The sequence below is a fragment of the Prionailurus viverrinus genome, chromosome C1 (genome assembly GCF_022837055.1).
Source record: "Prionailurus viverrinus isolate Anna chromosome C1, UM_Priviv_1.0, whole genome shotgun sequence".
In the NCBI taxonomy this organism is placed as follows: Eukaryota; Metazoa; Chordata; class Mammalia; order Carnivora; family Felidae; genus Prionailurus; species Prionailurus viverrinus.
In genome coordinates this window covers 70,710,692-70,725,449 of record NC_062568.1, presented here as the reverse complement: position 1 = coordinate 70,725,449, position 14,758 = coordinate 70,710,692, and the positions used below count along the sequence as shown (strand labels likewise).

Genomic DNA, 14,758 nt, shown 5'->3' with positions numbered 1-14,758 from the left:
AACTTGTTGGCTTATAGTTAAAAACAAAAAACAAAACAAAACAGACACAGGCACAAAGGCTCATTTTTAGTGCTTCTTCCTAAAGACAGAATTGAATAGGTTGTGTTAGTCTTTTTCATTCTTACCTGTGAGCACATTGCCCGTGAGGCTTCCCCAGGTGTATGCCTTGCAGGTATTATTGACTGACTTGCTAGGAAGCACATCGTCACTCATGGATCACGCCTGATGCGCTATTTCTTTAGTTTTTTTTTTTTTTTTTTACTTCTTCTACGTTTATTTATTTTTGGGACAGAGAGAGACAGAGCATGAACGGGGGAGGGACAGAGAGAGAGGGAGACACAGAATCGGAAACAGGCTCCAGGCTCTGAGCCATCAGCCCAGAGCCTGACGCGGGGCTTGAACTCACGGACCGCGAGATCGTGACCTGGCTGAAGTCGGACGCTTAACCGACTGCGCCACCCAGGCGCCCCATTTTTTTTTTTACTTCTTTAAAGTTTATTTATTTATTTTGAGGGAGACAGAGGCAGCATGAGTGGGGGAGGGGTAGAAAGAGGGAGAGAGAGAGAGAGGATTCCAAAGCAGGCTCCACGCTGCCGGCGCAGAGCCAGATGTGGGGCTTGAACTTACGAAACCGTGAGACCGTGACCTGAGCTGAAACCAAGAGTCAGATGCTTAACTGACTGAGCTACCCAGGTGCCCCCGATGCACTATTTCTTGCATGCAAGGAATGCCCCTCGGATGACTGCCCTGGCTAAGCTCATTACTGTCAACACACCCGACTTGGTGCTGTTTGTGGGGGAGGCCTTAGTAGGCAATGAGGCCGTGGACCAGCTGGGCAAATTCAACAGAGCCTTGGCTGACCATTCTATGGCTCAAACGCCTCGGCTCATTGATGGCATCGTCCTTACCAAATTTGATACCATTGATGAAAAGGTGGGAGCTGCTATTTCTATGACCTACGTCACAAGCAAAGCCATCGTCTTTGTGGGCACTGGCCAGTCTCAATGCTGTGACCTACGCAGTCTCAACGCTAAGGCTGTGGTGGCTGCCCTCATGAAGGCTCAGTTGCCTCGGTTGCTTAAAAATAAGTGTGAAAAGATGCTGCTTCTGCTGAAGCTGTTTCAGAAGTGCAGTTCTGTTTGGGACATGGGCTTTAATGGATTGGGTTACTTCTGCCATCTTTACCAGGGCCATCGGAAATGACACTGGCAAATGCCAGCACCAGAGGTCACAATATCTAATATAATGTTGCCAAATTTGTACATGATTTATCTCTGTAACCCACAGCGAGCATGTTCTACTTCAGAGTTTATAACTTAACTTTGTGCTTGGGTAATACTGTCTCATATGTTTTGTTTGTTTGCTTTTTCTTTTTTTTTAAATTTTTTAATGTTTATTTACTTTTGAGAGAGAGAAAGAGACAGAGTACGAGTGGGGTAACGGCACAGAGGGAGGGAGACACAGAATCCGAAGCAGGCTCCAGGCTCTGAGCTGTCAGCACAGAGCCCAAAGCGGGGCTCGAACTCACAAGCCACAAGATCATGACCTGAGTTGAAGTCAGACGCCTAACCGACTGAGCCACCCAGGTGCCCCTGTTTGTTTGCTTTTTCTTAATCTCACAGAGTGAACAGTCGATACTGCCTCTAATCAATCCAGGTAGGAGTGAATTTTAGTCAGTAAAATCAAGGCAAAACAAGGGTCTTTTGATTTCTGGGTCATTTTGCCATTTTCTCCTTCCTAAGTTAGACATCCTGACCACCCTAATAGCGAAATGAAACAGATACCAGCGGTTTCAAGTCATTTATAATTTTAATCTGACAAGTTCTTTTGAGAAGAATCACCATGGGCATATTCAATCAATGAGTTGCATGAGACTTTCACCCAAGCATGTGCATTCTTTTGTGGTGATTCTTGTCCCTTAAAGCCACTACCATGAGCATATTTTTGGGTAGCAGGTTGGTATGTAGCCCTAGGGATTAGGAAAAAAAAAAAAGAGAGAGAGAGAGAGGGGAGGGGGGGGGGGGGAGACAACTCATTTGAGCCACTGACATAAAATGACCAGGGGCCTCAGCTGTCCTTTCTCAGAAAATATCTGCCAATCAGAGCCATTCTGGAGGCTTTTCAATGGTCAAGAAAAAATCTGCCACTTAATACCCATTATTTGGCTACATTGTGTAGAAGCTGTCTCCTTAAAAATGCTCCATTTTTCCGCAGAGCAATAAAATGCTTAAAGTATGGGCTTGTGTTTTTATATTTTTTTCAGTCTTCTAAGATGATTCTAACTGATAAATTGTTCTCCTTTAAGAATAAGTTGGTGTTGAAAGTACAAGATACTGAAGTATAAGAAAGCCATCTGTCGAGTTCAAGTCCAGGCACATTTTGCTGGCATTCCCGCACCTACTGTTGTGTCTCCTCTGACTCCTAACCGGTGCTCATTTGATAGCTGGAGCACGAAGCTTCCTACCTTAAATACCCGTTCTGAAAACAAACGGGTTGATTGTAAAAGTTGGTCAATTGTTAAAGCACATTTGACTAAGACAGTGCTGTGTCTAAGTGTTTACGTGCCAGGCCAGCTCACACAAAGCCTTTGAAATCAATTCTACAGTTAAATACCTTGTATTTGCGAGGGGGATAATAGAAGGAAAGCTCTTATACATTCAGTTTTTGGGTTTTTTTTATTAAACAGAAAACACTATGAAATCAAATAAGATCTTGTTCACTTACCTTTTAGCCACTTACTTGAATAAAAGCTATTGTAGGTGAGGAGATAGAGACCTTTAGGAGACTCTGGCATTTCTGGAGGCAAGTTGAGGGTTAGAGGTGATAGTAATGATTGTTTGGTCTCACTTCATAGTATGGCTTTCCCTTATATGAGCATATTGTGAAAATTTATATTTTGTTTTTCAGTGATCAGGTGTATCCATTGTTGACCCAAGGGAAACCTAGAGACTTTTTTCCTTGTGAGATAAATAGGTCAGAGTTAGAAGGGATGAATATCATGACTTAAGGAGATATCATTAATTATTATTATTATATTATTATTATTATTATTATTATTTTCTTTTGAAGGTGGAGCAACCTAAATTTTCCTATTCCAGTGAGGAAGCTGAGGGGGGAAAAGGGATGAACGGTGGTTGACATTTTTTGACCATGTATCCCTGCAGGAAAGGAGTTTTGTGGCCACAAATGGCATCCACTTTTCAGGCTCGCTTCAGTTACGCATGTAGGGTTTTTTTGAGTGGTCTTGGAGAGGCTTCCTATTCGTTTCATTTTCCTCCTTTTATTTCCTCATCCACAAATAGGTGATTAAGTTTCCACAAAGTCTTGGTTTTCCTCTCCCCAGACCAGCTATATTCCAAGGACCAGGAGGCTGAGGAGTGGGTCTAAATCTCTTACCACTTGAATCCCCACCAGGGTGCGGCAAGCAAGCACCTCTGCAGTGGTGTGCTGAGTTTTGAGAGCAAGTTATTTACCATTCACTATTTACTAGAGGTCTGTTTAATAATAAACTTTTGATTGGAAGGGACTTGGAAGACATCCAGTCTTCCTCTGGGGACAGGATGCTCTTCTAGTGATTCCTTTATCTCTAGTGAAGGGAAAGTGTTACTTCATGGGTGAGTCTCCTTTTCTAATTTCAAGCCAATGGGAGACCAGAATGGATGGAGAGGGGAGTTGAAATTAGGAGAGAAGGCCTTGGGTACTTTCAGAGCCAGTAAACTGTAGCGAGGAGCGGAAGTAGAGAGTGTTAAAGTTGGGGCTGCATATGAGGGTTCCTCAGGGAGGTGGGAAGAAGGCGGGTGGCCGGGGAGAATGGGGCAAAAACAGGGTAGGTGTGCAAAGATTTGACTGAGGGTTGCCCCAGGCTTTTGCCTTTCATTATAGACCAAAGGAATTTTTGAAACTTTTTTTTTTTTTAAACTCAACGTTTATTTCATACCTTCTAGGTCTAACTGGAAACACTGGTGTGATGGTGTGGGCTTCTTTCTAACCCCAGTGGTGTGGTTGATGTAACAAAGATCTATTTAGGTCTGAGGTCTATTTAGGTCTGGGCCCTCTCACGTAATACATACTCAGTTTGTTCCTTCCATTACCCACTCTGAAGGTGTAGTGGGCTTTGTGAGCCAGCTCTGAGGTGAGGCCTGAAAACCACTGAGAGCTTTCTCAAAGCCCGGATGCGAAAGTTTTCTTTTTTTTCTTTCTTTTTTTTTTTTTTTTTCCTGTACCTTGCATAGGCAGGGAATGGGCTTCAGGGTATGGAAATCAAGGTCTCTTTTCAGTTTGAGGAATGATTGTATTGGAATCAGGGAACATAGAGATTCTCGTTGATTTTATTTCCTTCCATTCGTGAGCGATATAACATACGGGACGAGAGTACGATCTTGACAAAGATTGCCTGTATCCAACACTTAGCTCTACTGAAAAGCTAAGAGACTATGGACAGTTTTCTTAAGTTCTCTGGACCTCATTTAACTTTGTCTGTAAAATAGGGAGAACAAAGGTTCTTTCCTCCCAAGATTGTTGAAGAGCAATAAAGCCTGAAAGAGTTTCTGGAACATAGTAGGCTTTCAAAAAGTGTGAGCTAGTATTGGATTCCCGGGTGATACGAATATGAAGTGTGGCTGTAAGCAGCAAGAACGGTGTTCCTGTTACTGGTGATCCTTGCATTCAGGGCTACCTTGTTAAGACTTCTGAGATCTGCAGCAATGGTGTGTCCTTCCTCTGAGGTTGTAAGCGAATGGCTAGAAAGCAGGTGTACAAATACCTTCTGTTTTCTCTTTGCCTTGCTTCCTGATCTGACAATGAACCAATAACCAGGTGGACAATCCCAGTTATTGACTTAAACTCTTTTTCTTTTTTTTTTTTTTTTAATTTTTTTTTTCAACGTTTATTTATTTTTGGGACAGAGAGAGACAGAGCATGAACGGGGGAGGGGCAGAGAGAGAGGGAGACACAGAATCGGAAACAGGCTCCAGGCTCTGAGCCATCAGCCCAGAGCCTGACGCGGGGCTGGAACTCCCGGACCGCGAGATCGTGACCTGGCTGAAGTCGGACGCTCAACCGACTGTGCCACCCAGGCGCCCCGACTTAAACTCTTTTTCTGTTTTCTGTTGTAAGGAACAAATTCCTTGAAGTTCCTGCTGTTTCTTCTCTTTTTTTTTTTTCCCCTTAGGCTTTTATGAGTTATGACAGGCTTGATTTATATGGCTGATATGTTTCTAAAAAGTTATGTGACTATAGCATTTTTGATAAATTAATTTTACATAGTGCAATGCTATTTTTTGGAATTCTATGGTGAAACATATGAAAAACAATATTTTTAACAAGGTCCATTTTGGGAGGGGGGCGGAGGGACGATTCTCTTGTATCATTTTAGCTTGAAGTGGAATGTAATTAGGCTTATTATTTTCCAAAGTCATTGATGTAGTACTAGTAATTATTGACAGGATCTTTATGCTTTGCAAAATAGCCTCTCACTTTGTAGGAGTTAGTAATTTACTATACTTGTGAATGGCTTACAAAATACTAGAATTCACTCTGCTATGTGCATGAATTAAGGGAACATGAAGAAATGATTGTGGCGATGGGTTATGTGAGTTGAATTACAGGTAAAACTATATTACCTCCATTGTTAGTATCATCAAAACTCAGAAGGAAAAATACATGCGCTAATGAGAGGCAAAGTGATGTATGAACAGTTAAAATCCATAGGAATTTTGAGCACATTTTTTTAATTCGTAATTTCGGTCTCTTCTCGATACATTATTTGTAAGAGATTCTAATAAAGCAGAGCCTTTTGACTTATATACCAGCCACTCCAAATATAAAAGATGGGATTGGAGAAGGAGTAAAAATAGAATGATCATCTCTAGTGAAAGCAAGACCAACGTTGGGACTTATTTTAATGGACCCCCTGATTGAACAGATATTTAGCTTCCTGAATTTGTCTGTTACACAAGTGTGGAGGGGTTTTGGTGAGCCTGTTCATGTGCACAGTTTATGCAAGTTTTCAGAACTCCTGTTTCTTCATAAAGTAGGTTAATGTCATTTAATCCTAGGTTTTCTTTTTCCCCCCTGCCAAGCACTAAGTCAGTGTATACAAGCCAGTGATCATGATACCTGTCACAAAGCAGGTCTTTAGTATCTGTCTAGTACTTTCCCTTCCCCTGATATAGGATATGAACATATGAAACAGATCTAGCCCTATTAGGCATAGCAAGAATGCTGTAACACTAGATTTATTTACATAGCTGAGCTTTTGTTTGGCTTAATGTGGCTTCTATTAACTGCTGGAGAGAGAAGCTGGTAGAGGGTAGAGAAACATGAAGTTCAGATGAATATCTGTTGAAGAGAAATAAAAATCATAAGCAAATGCTGGTGAAGGATGTAGAGCAGTAGGTAGCCTCATCTATTGCTGGTGAGAATACAAAATGGTACAGCTATTTTGGAGGACAGTTTGGCAGTTTCTTACAAAACAAAACATATTCTTCCCGTATGATCCAGCAATCACTGTCATTGATATTTTCCCAAAAGACTTGGAAAGTATGTTCACACAAAAACCTGCACAGGAGTGTGTCTAACAGCTTTATTCATAATTACTAAGACTTGGGAGCAAGCAAGATGTCCTTTAGTAGGTGAAGATCCAGATAAACAAACTGTGGTGCATCCAGACAATGGACTATTATTCAATACTAAAAAGAAATGAACTATTGTGCCACAAAGAGACATGGAAGAAAGAATGATAATGGAAGAGCTCCACTATGGAGTCTCCAAAACTATTGGAGTCAGTTAAAAGATCAGGGATTGCCCCCAGGGTGTGTGGGGAAGATGAATAGGCAGAACACAGAGGATTTTTAGGACAGTGAAACTACTCGGTATATTATAATGATGGATATGTGTTATCATGTATTTGTACAACCCCATAAAATGTACAACATTAAGGGTGAACTCCTTTTTTTTTTTTTTTTTTTTAGTTTTTAAATTTTTTTTTTTTTTTTTTTTTTTTTTTTTGAGACAGAGAGAGAGAGAGAGGGAGAGAGAGAGAATGAGCAGGGGAGGGGCAGAGACAGAGAGGGGGACAGAGGATCCAAAGCAGGCTCTGTGCTGACAACTGAGAACCCTATGTGGAGCTCAAAATCACAAACCATAAGATCATGACCTGAGCACTCAGGCACCCCAAGAGTGAACTCTTAAGTAAACTGTCAACTTCGGATGATTCTAATGTGTCAATGTAAGTTTATTCTTGGAAAAAAAAAAAAAAAAAAAAGCAAGCACCATTCTGGTGAATGTTGTTGATAAAGGCAAAGTATGTATGAGGGCAGAAGGTATATGGAAAACCCTTGGATCTTTTTCTCAATTTTGTTGTAATTCTAAAACTGCTGTACAGAATAAAGCCTATAAAATAAACAAACACACAGATAAAATTTAAAATCATAAGCACAGTACTTAAGATGTGATGTCAGCTAAGAAATTTTGAATTATAAAAAATTCCACTCACATTACTTTTCAGTAGCATCTTTGGATGTAACAGTTTATTTACTTTTTGAGCATGCTTAATATCTTTAAGAATCTAACCTCAGTTATAAATATTCTTCTGGTTCCTAAGCTAAAGAGTATCTGTGGCTTTGAAATCAGTATAATCTTCCTGAGCACTGATGTAGCTGAAATTATTACATGACACGTTTGCTATATGCTTACCAGATTGATCTTAACTTAGTCAATTCTAGCTACAAGACTTGTTTGTTCTAATAACCATCTCCAGAGGCATTTTCATGGGTTCATAAACAGCCTTTTTCTTAAAAAGATCTTACGGAGTTCTGTAATGGCAACTGTTCTTTAAACAGTCTTCATTTTTGTTGACTTTAATGTTTAGGTGGGGAACGATAGTGTTAGATACCGAATGAAAAATGCATATTAAGGAGGAGAATGGGTTAGTGGTTAAGTAACAGGCTCCTTGGTCCCATCTGCCTGCTTAAAGAGCTGTGGCTTCAGCATTATATCAAACATAAAGGTAGAAATGTCTTTGCACTGTGGCTTAGTGGGGCTTGTGTTTGATGATCTGTCCTTCCAGCTTCATTTTTTCTTTTATTGTTTTAAAATATGATTCATTGTCAAAGTGACTAACATACAGTGTATGCAGTGTGCTCTTGGTTTTGGGGGTAGATTCCCGTGATTCACTGCTTACATACAACACCCAGTCCTCATCCCAACAAGTGCCCCCCTCAATGCCCATCACTCATTTTCCTCTCTGCCCGACCCCTCCATCCACCCTCAGTTTGTTCTCTGTATTTAAGAGTCTCTTATCATTTGCCTCCCACCCTCTCTGTTTGTAACTGTTTTTTCCCCTTCCCTTCCCCCATGGTCTTCCGTTAAGTTTCTCAGGATCCACATATGAGTGAAAACATATGGTATCTGTCTTTCTCTGATTGAGTTATTTCACTCAGCATAATACCCTCCGGTTCCATCCACGTTGCTACAAATGGCATGATTTCATTCTTTCTCATTGCCAAGTAGTATTCCATTGTATATATACACCACATCTTCTTTATCCATTCATCAGTTGATTGTCCTTCGAGCTTTATATGTACGGACTTATTTTTCTGTAAACGATGGGTCTTTATCCACGAGGGGAGTATTCTGAACTATGTATAGACTGTATGCAGGGTAGGTGAGTTGTGAATCTTGGGTTGTAATGCTAAACATATCTCATAGTTGTGTATTAATTTGAGCAAGCTAATGATGTAATAAACAACTGCCGGAGCTCACTGGGTTATCACCATGAGGGTTTATTTCTTCCTCATAGTACAGTTCAGTGAAGACAGATGGGGGACCTGCTTGTGGCAATCATTCAGAGATCTATGTGGCTCTGGCATATTATAGTACTTTTTGACCCACTGGATCATTTCCACCCAATGCTAAGGGAGGGTGGGAGGGAAATGCAATCCAGCAGTGTTCTCTGGAGGAAGAGAAAAAGTTTTAAGCATCTAGCCATTACATCTGTGTCCTGACTTTAGCTTCTAATTTGATTGACAAGCAAGCTGCATTTCTTCTGATGAGAGTTTTATTGTTAGAGTATAGGCCAAAGACTCTACCGTTCACTTGCTTCTCTTATTGAGAACTCTGTGTATAGATTCCTGGAAGAACTGTTTTTCTCCTAGAAACACAATGAAATGTGTTGGGGTTGCCTCTGATAGCTAAAGCGTGATGAGGACTATGAGTACACTGTATCTTCCATAAGGCCAGTTTGAACTATTCTTACCTCCTCTATATGGTTAACCGTTTCTTCAGAGGCATGTTTCATCAGAGCACTAAAATTATGCAGACAGAGCTGGAAATGTTCTTTGAAGAGCATCCTATCATCTTCCTTATAATTTTGGTTTTTATTTAACACTTAGCTCTCAACACGGGGCCATGGCAATATCTCTGAGTTATAACTCACATCAGGCCTTCGAGGAGTTTGCAATGCTATTTTATTGCTGGCATACAAAATCAGCGAGGTTAACTGTACTGCTAGAGGTCACACAGTGAGTCAACGACTGAGCTATGATTAGCGTTGACAGCTGGTGAGCTTCTAGGCTGTTGCTAACTGAGCAACATTGACATTCATTCTGATTTGACTTTGCATTTCATTTTCAACTATTTATTCATTTTGAGGCCTCTTTAAGAAACTTTTTAGGATATTGTGGAACTGAGGAAACTTTCTATAAATGCTTTGGGGAGAGTCCCTTCACTCCCTTTCCTTCTCCCTATATTCTAGCTTAATAGTTAAATTATGTTTGTGTTAGGACAGCTTCCTCTAGGTAGAGTTTGGGCAGATTAAGAAGAAAATCGGCGACGTTGATTTTACTCGCTTCCCTTATTTTGCAATTTGTGGTTTTTCAACAAAGACATTCTTAGATCTAATTATATGCTTGTGAGTAGAAACTAGAAATGTTATAAAAAAGTGTATATTTGAAGAACTAATCCACAAGAGAAATGGAAAGTGTGCATCACAAATTTGACCCAGAACTATTTTGAACATCAAGGTAAAATGTAGCTGAGGGCCATCTGGGTTGTAAAGCTGAGAAATGATCATTTGTCTCATTGGGTCAGAGTTTGATTCACCTGAGAGGGATTGGGGAAGGATGAACCCCCTGTCCACTTCCAGATGTATGTGTTGGGGAGCTTTTTAAGAAAAAGTGCTATTTCATGGAACCCTGGATGTCAACTTGACTGCCCAGTGCAGCTGGCCACGGGCTAGGCAGACTCTCTAAGACTTCTGATTTCACTGATGGTCATTGATGGCTCCCTGCTCTATGGTGCCCAAGAGGCTGGTGGATCAAGGGACCCAGATAAGCTACACGTACAAAGAGAGCCTAGCACAGCTGAGGTCATGGAATATGGAGTCAAACCTGGGATCAAATTCTGATTCTCTCCGTTACCTGCACAAGGAATAACTAACCTCACTTTCCTTAGTGGTCAAAGGATGCCTCTGTTCTGTGTTAATTGTTAGACCTGTAGAAGCTAGCTCATTAGAGTGTGAGGACCGGTAGCAGCCGGGCAGACCCCAGGACTGGCTCTTCCCCCTCTGTCCAGCCTGAGCCCAGGCTTTCTCTCCAAATCCTCTGGTTCTTAGCACAGCTGTTAGAATTGAAGAGCAGTATCAAGTTGAGACAACTTCAAATACATTTTTTCTGAAATATTTATTTGAAAACCAGTAACACATATCCCCCCAAAACCTCAGATCATGTAATCAGTTATGATGTGAGTTTACCTGAAGTAGATTCAGACAGAGCCAAAGGGTTTTCCCGCTTTTTCAGCTGTAAAAAAGTTATACAGCTTGAGGTGCCTGGGTGGCTCAGTCAGTGAAGCGTCCGATTTGATTTTGGCTCAGGTCGTGATCTCACGGTTCCTGAGTTTGAGCCCCCTGTTGGGCTGTGTGCTGATAGTGCTGAGCCTACTAGGGATTCGGGCTCACTCTCTCTCTGCCCCTTCCCCATTTGCGCTCGCTCGCTCTCTCTCTCTCTCTCTCTCTCTCTCAAAATAAATAAAAATAAACTTAAGAAAAAGTTTTGCAATTTAATAGTTTGGATATATCATGAGCTGTTCAGAGAGCTTCTCTGTGATATCTCAAATGAATGGCAGCCACTTAAAGGCGGGGTAACACCTTGCAGGTGCACTACCACTCCCATCTCAGCCATCCCCAGAAGGAAGGACTTGTTTTTTCTTCTCTGGTCCCCAGTGGAGAGGACAGTCTACCCATTAGCAACTGTTCCCACAGAGTAATCATGAGTCCCTCACTGAGTATGCTCACAGTGAGAAATGCTGCTCACTGTCATGTAAGTACAAGAAAAGACATCACTGTTCGCAGTCCCAAAGTGAATCAGGAGGTGAAGGCCATTAAAACATGTTATGATTCCCCGTAAGGAGATGCAGGTTGTGTTTCCTTTCCAGGAAAATACAAATATTGTTGGTCTTTTTCAGTGACAACAAAAGGCCAGGCAGTTTCCCTTAACTCTAACAGTTCCGTTACCAAGATGTGATTGAATCACACGATACGGGGGGGAGAGAGAGAGATAGTTGCCGTATAAAGTGATTTGCATGAAACCCTACTTTATACTCCAATTATTACTGCACGTGATTACAGGACAGCCTGGTTGTTAATTGCGTGTGGTCTTTGAATATGCACTTCTTTCAGAAATAGACACTAATTATTAGATCTTGTTTTCGGTCTCACCTGAAGTTGCAAATGTCTAGGATTTTTTTTTTTTTTTTTTAATTTGCAAGTCTAATGGTGCACAGACATAGTAAAACTGATCGCGTTTTGAATCCTGTTCTGTTCTGTGGGATATAAACTCTCAAAGATGATGAACTTAACTTTCAGTTCTCTGTTCACAGGTGCCAATCTCTTGACAAAAACTATGTGTTTGCTATCAAAATTCTGGAGGAATTTCATCTTTTTACAGTGTAGATGAAAATTTGCTTATAAATTTTAAAAAAGTCCACTTCCCCATAGATGATCATGATTAAATATCAGAAATAACAATATCAGAGTAATATTAAATATTTTCCCAGTTCCACTAGGATAAGAATTTTTTGTTTGGGAGCTGTGGTTAGAATTCTACTGGGCAAAAGGAAGTTTGTTTTGTGTCTTGGACTCTCCTTTCTTCTGGATTCAGTGGCTGAATTAGGCATTCGATCTTGAATCAAATTATTGGCCTATCCTATCTTTAGACCAGGGTCGGCAAACTTCTATGTGTACGGGGGCCAGATTGGTGAGATAAAAGCATGAAATCAGTGAGTGGGGGGCCCTGGACTAATAAGAACACACAATCCCTGCCTGAGGGCAGCAGCTGCTGTGCAGTTTTGGCAGCTTCATCTCAGAAATCCTCATTTATGTATAAAATACAGGAACTTTTAAATATTGGATGTGTAATACATGTTTTTAAGAAAGCAGTGTGCTGAGCAAAGAAATGCATTAGCATGACTTCTGGTTTTAGCACGTGCCGTTCTCACTTCGTTTCCTGGCATTGTAATCCAACTAATGCCCATTAGCCATTCTTGACTTGATGTAGCTATGATTTCCAGAAAACCTCGGGTCTGGATTAGGCATGCCTCCTGTGGCTCTTGTAGCCTCTTCTCTACTTAAATCTGCCTGTTCAGCAATATTATGATTGCCTCTTTACCTTTTTGTTTTGGCCTCCATTCTATAGAATCTCTGAAGACCTCTATTACATATTGACTGCATGAGTAAGTGGTGTGGCTGAGGTGTCCTGTGGGAGTTTTGGTCTCTCAGATAACTTAGGGCATGTTGCCATTCCGAGATTTCTCCCAGAATCTCTGAGTCAGTCTTTTAGTGGAGCTTATCCTCCAGATTCCTGCTCAAACAAATTGCCTTCGAAAGAGCTGGTCTGGGAAGATGTGGAGCACAAATACAGTAAAACCTTGGTTTTTGTTCTGTAAACACACTTGTAATCCAAAGCACTTGTATATCAAAGTGAATTTCCCCATAAGAAATAATGGAAACTCAGATGATTCATTTGCACAACCCAAAAATATTCATGTAAAAATGATTACAGTACTGGAATCTAATACAAAATAATAAAATACAAAATATAAAGAAAAATGAACACAGTACCCTATACTTACCTTTGAAAACCTTCCTGGCTGGTGTGAGGGGGACAAGAGAGGAGGGTTATTGTGTAGGATGACTTTCATGTCACTAACGGTATTAATAAACTCTTGTCATATACTGTATTTAATGTAACTGGCAATAAGGTAGCCAAGGAAAGGGTCTATATCTGCAGGCAGCCTGACCTAGAATGAAGCAAAGCATTCCTAAGCTACTCGTGTATGGAAAAGCAAAGGACTGTCGCTAGGTGCTTTGAAGTGACAAAAAATATGCTAGTGACAGTTGTGGGCACCTTCCAGCGTTCTGAAAAATCACTGATTTCTGCCAAGCATTGCACAGCCTGAGACCCAGACTCTGAGCATGGGAGACAATCACCCACAATCCCACAGAGGGGGAGAGAGAGAGAGGGAGAGAGAGAAAGAACCATTGGCTCAGTTGTGATCATGTGACATTCGGAGGCATGTGCTACTCGTATCGCAAGTTAAAATGTATTAGAAATGTTTGCTTATCAAGTTAAAAATGTATTAGAGGGGCGCCTGGGTGGCGCAGTCGGTTAAGCGTCCGACTTCAGCTCAGGTCACGATCTCACAGTCTGTGGGTTCGAGCCCCGCATCAGGCTCTGGGCTGATGGCTCAGAGCCTGGAGCACACTTCCGATTCTGTGTCTCCCTCTCTCTCTGCCCCTCCCCCGTTCATGCTCTGTCTCTCTCTGTCCCAAAAATAAATAAACGTTGAAAAAAAAAGTTTAAAAAAAAATGTATTAGAAATGTTTGCTTATCTTGTGGAACACTCTCAGAACAACGTCTTTGCAGTCCAAGGTTTTACTGTACCTCTGTTCTTAAAGGGTGTTGTGACTTACACTGCTGTTTTATTCTGGCTGCTTTTCTCTTCTTTATTTCCCCTCAGTCCAGATATTCTAGAGAAGGTGGAGTGCAGATGTGTTTTTGAGACTCAACGCCATGTGAAGCCATATGAGTCTTTCTCTTGTCATAATTATGACAAGTAGGGCCTTAGGCTATGTTTACTGCCTCTGAAATAAACTTGGTGCTTCACTTCTCAGTTGCAACACTTCCCAGCTTTTATGGGAAAAAAAAATCAACAAAAATAAAATGTTGCTTTAAATGTAGTGTCAGAAATTAAATAAATTCCCCTCAATAGTGCTGTATCTTTAACAAAAATGTTTTTGGAAGAACTCTTCAGGAACACATCCACGAAAAAATCATACCATAAAACCAAAAACTTCCTGCATTTGGCAACTGGTGGTATCTCATCCTATTACAACTAATAAGTCTGTTTATTTTTTTTTCTCACATTATATGCTGTCAGTGTGGTGTAGCAATATAAAACTTGGTCTGTGGGCACACTGCGGGGGCTGGTTCCCAGCCCTTCTGTATACGAGCTGTATTAATCCTGGGCCGATGACTTAACTTTTCTTTGTCTAGTTACTTCTTCTGTAAAATGGCCATCACAAGAGTACTTAACTCATAGGGTTAATAGAGGATTAAATGAATAGAAAAAAAGCAAAACGCTTATAATAGTGCCTGGCATAAATACTATATACATACTCACTTTTTCTTTAATTGAAGAATAATTGACATATAGTATGATATCAGTTTCAGGTGTACAACAGTGATTCAGTATTTATATACAT

At 40.8% G+C, this 14,758-nt stretch overlaps 1 protein-coding gene across 4 annotated transcripts in view; it reads left to right on the top strand.

Moving 5' to 3' along the window:
* Positions 1 to 14,758, top strand: part of GPD2 (glycerol-3-phosphate dehydrogenase 2) — a 175,762-nt gene that overhangs the window by 70,482 nt on the left and 90,522 nt on the right. The gene's annotated exons all lie outside the window — the stretch shown is intronic.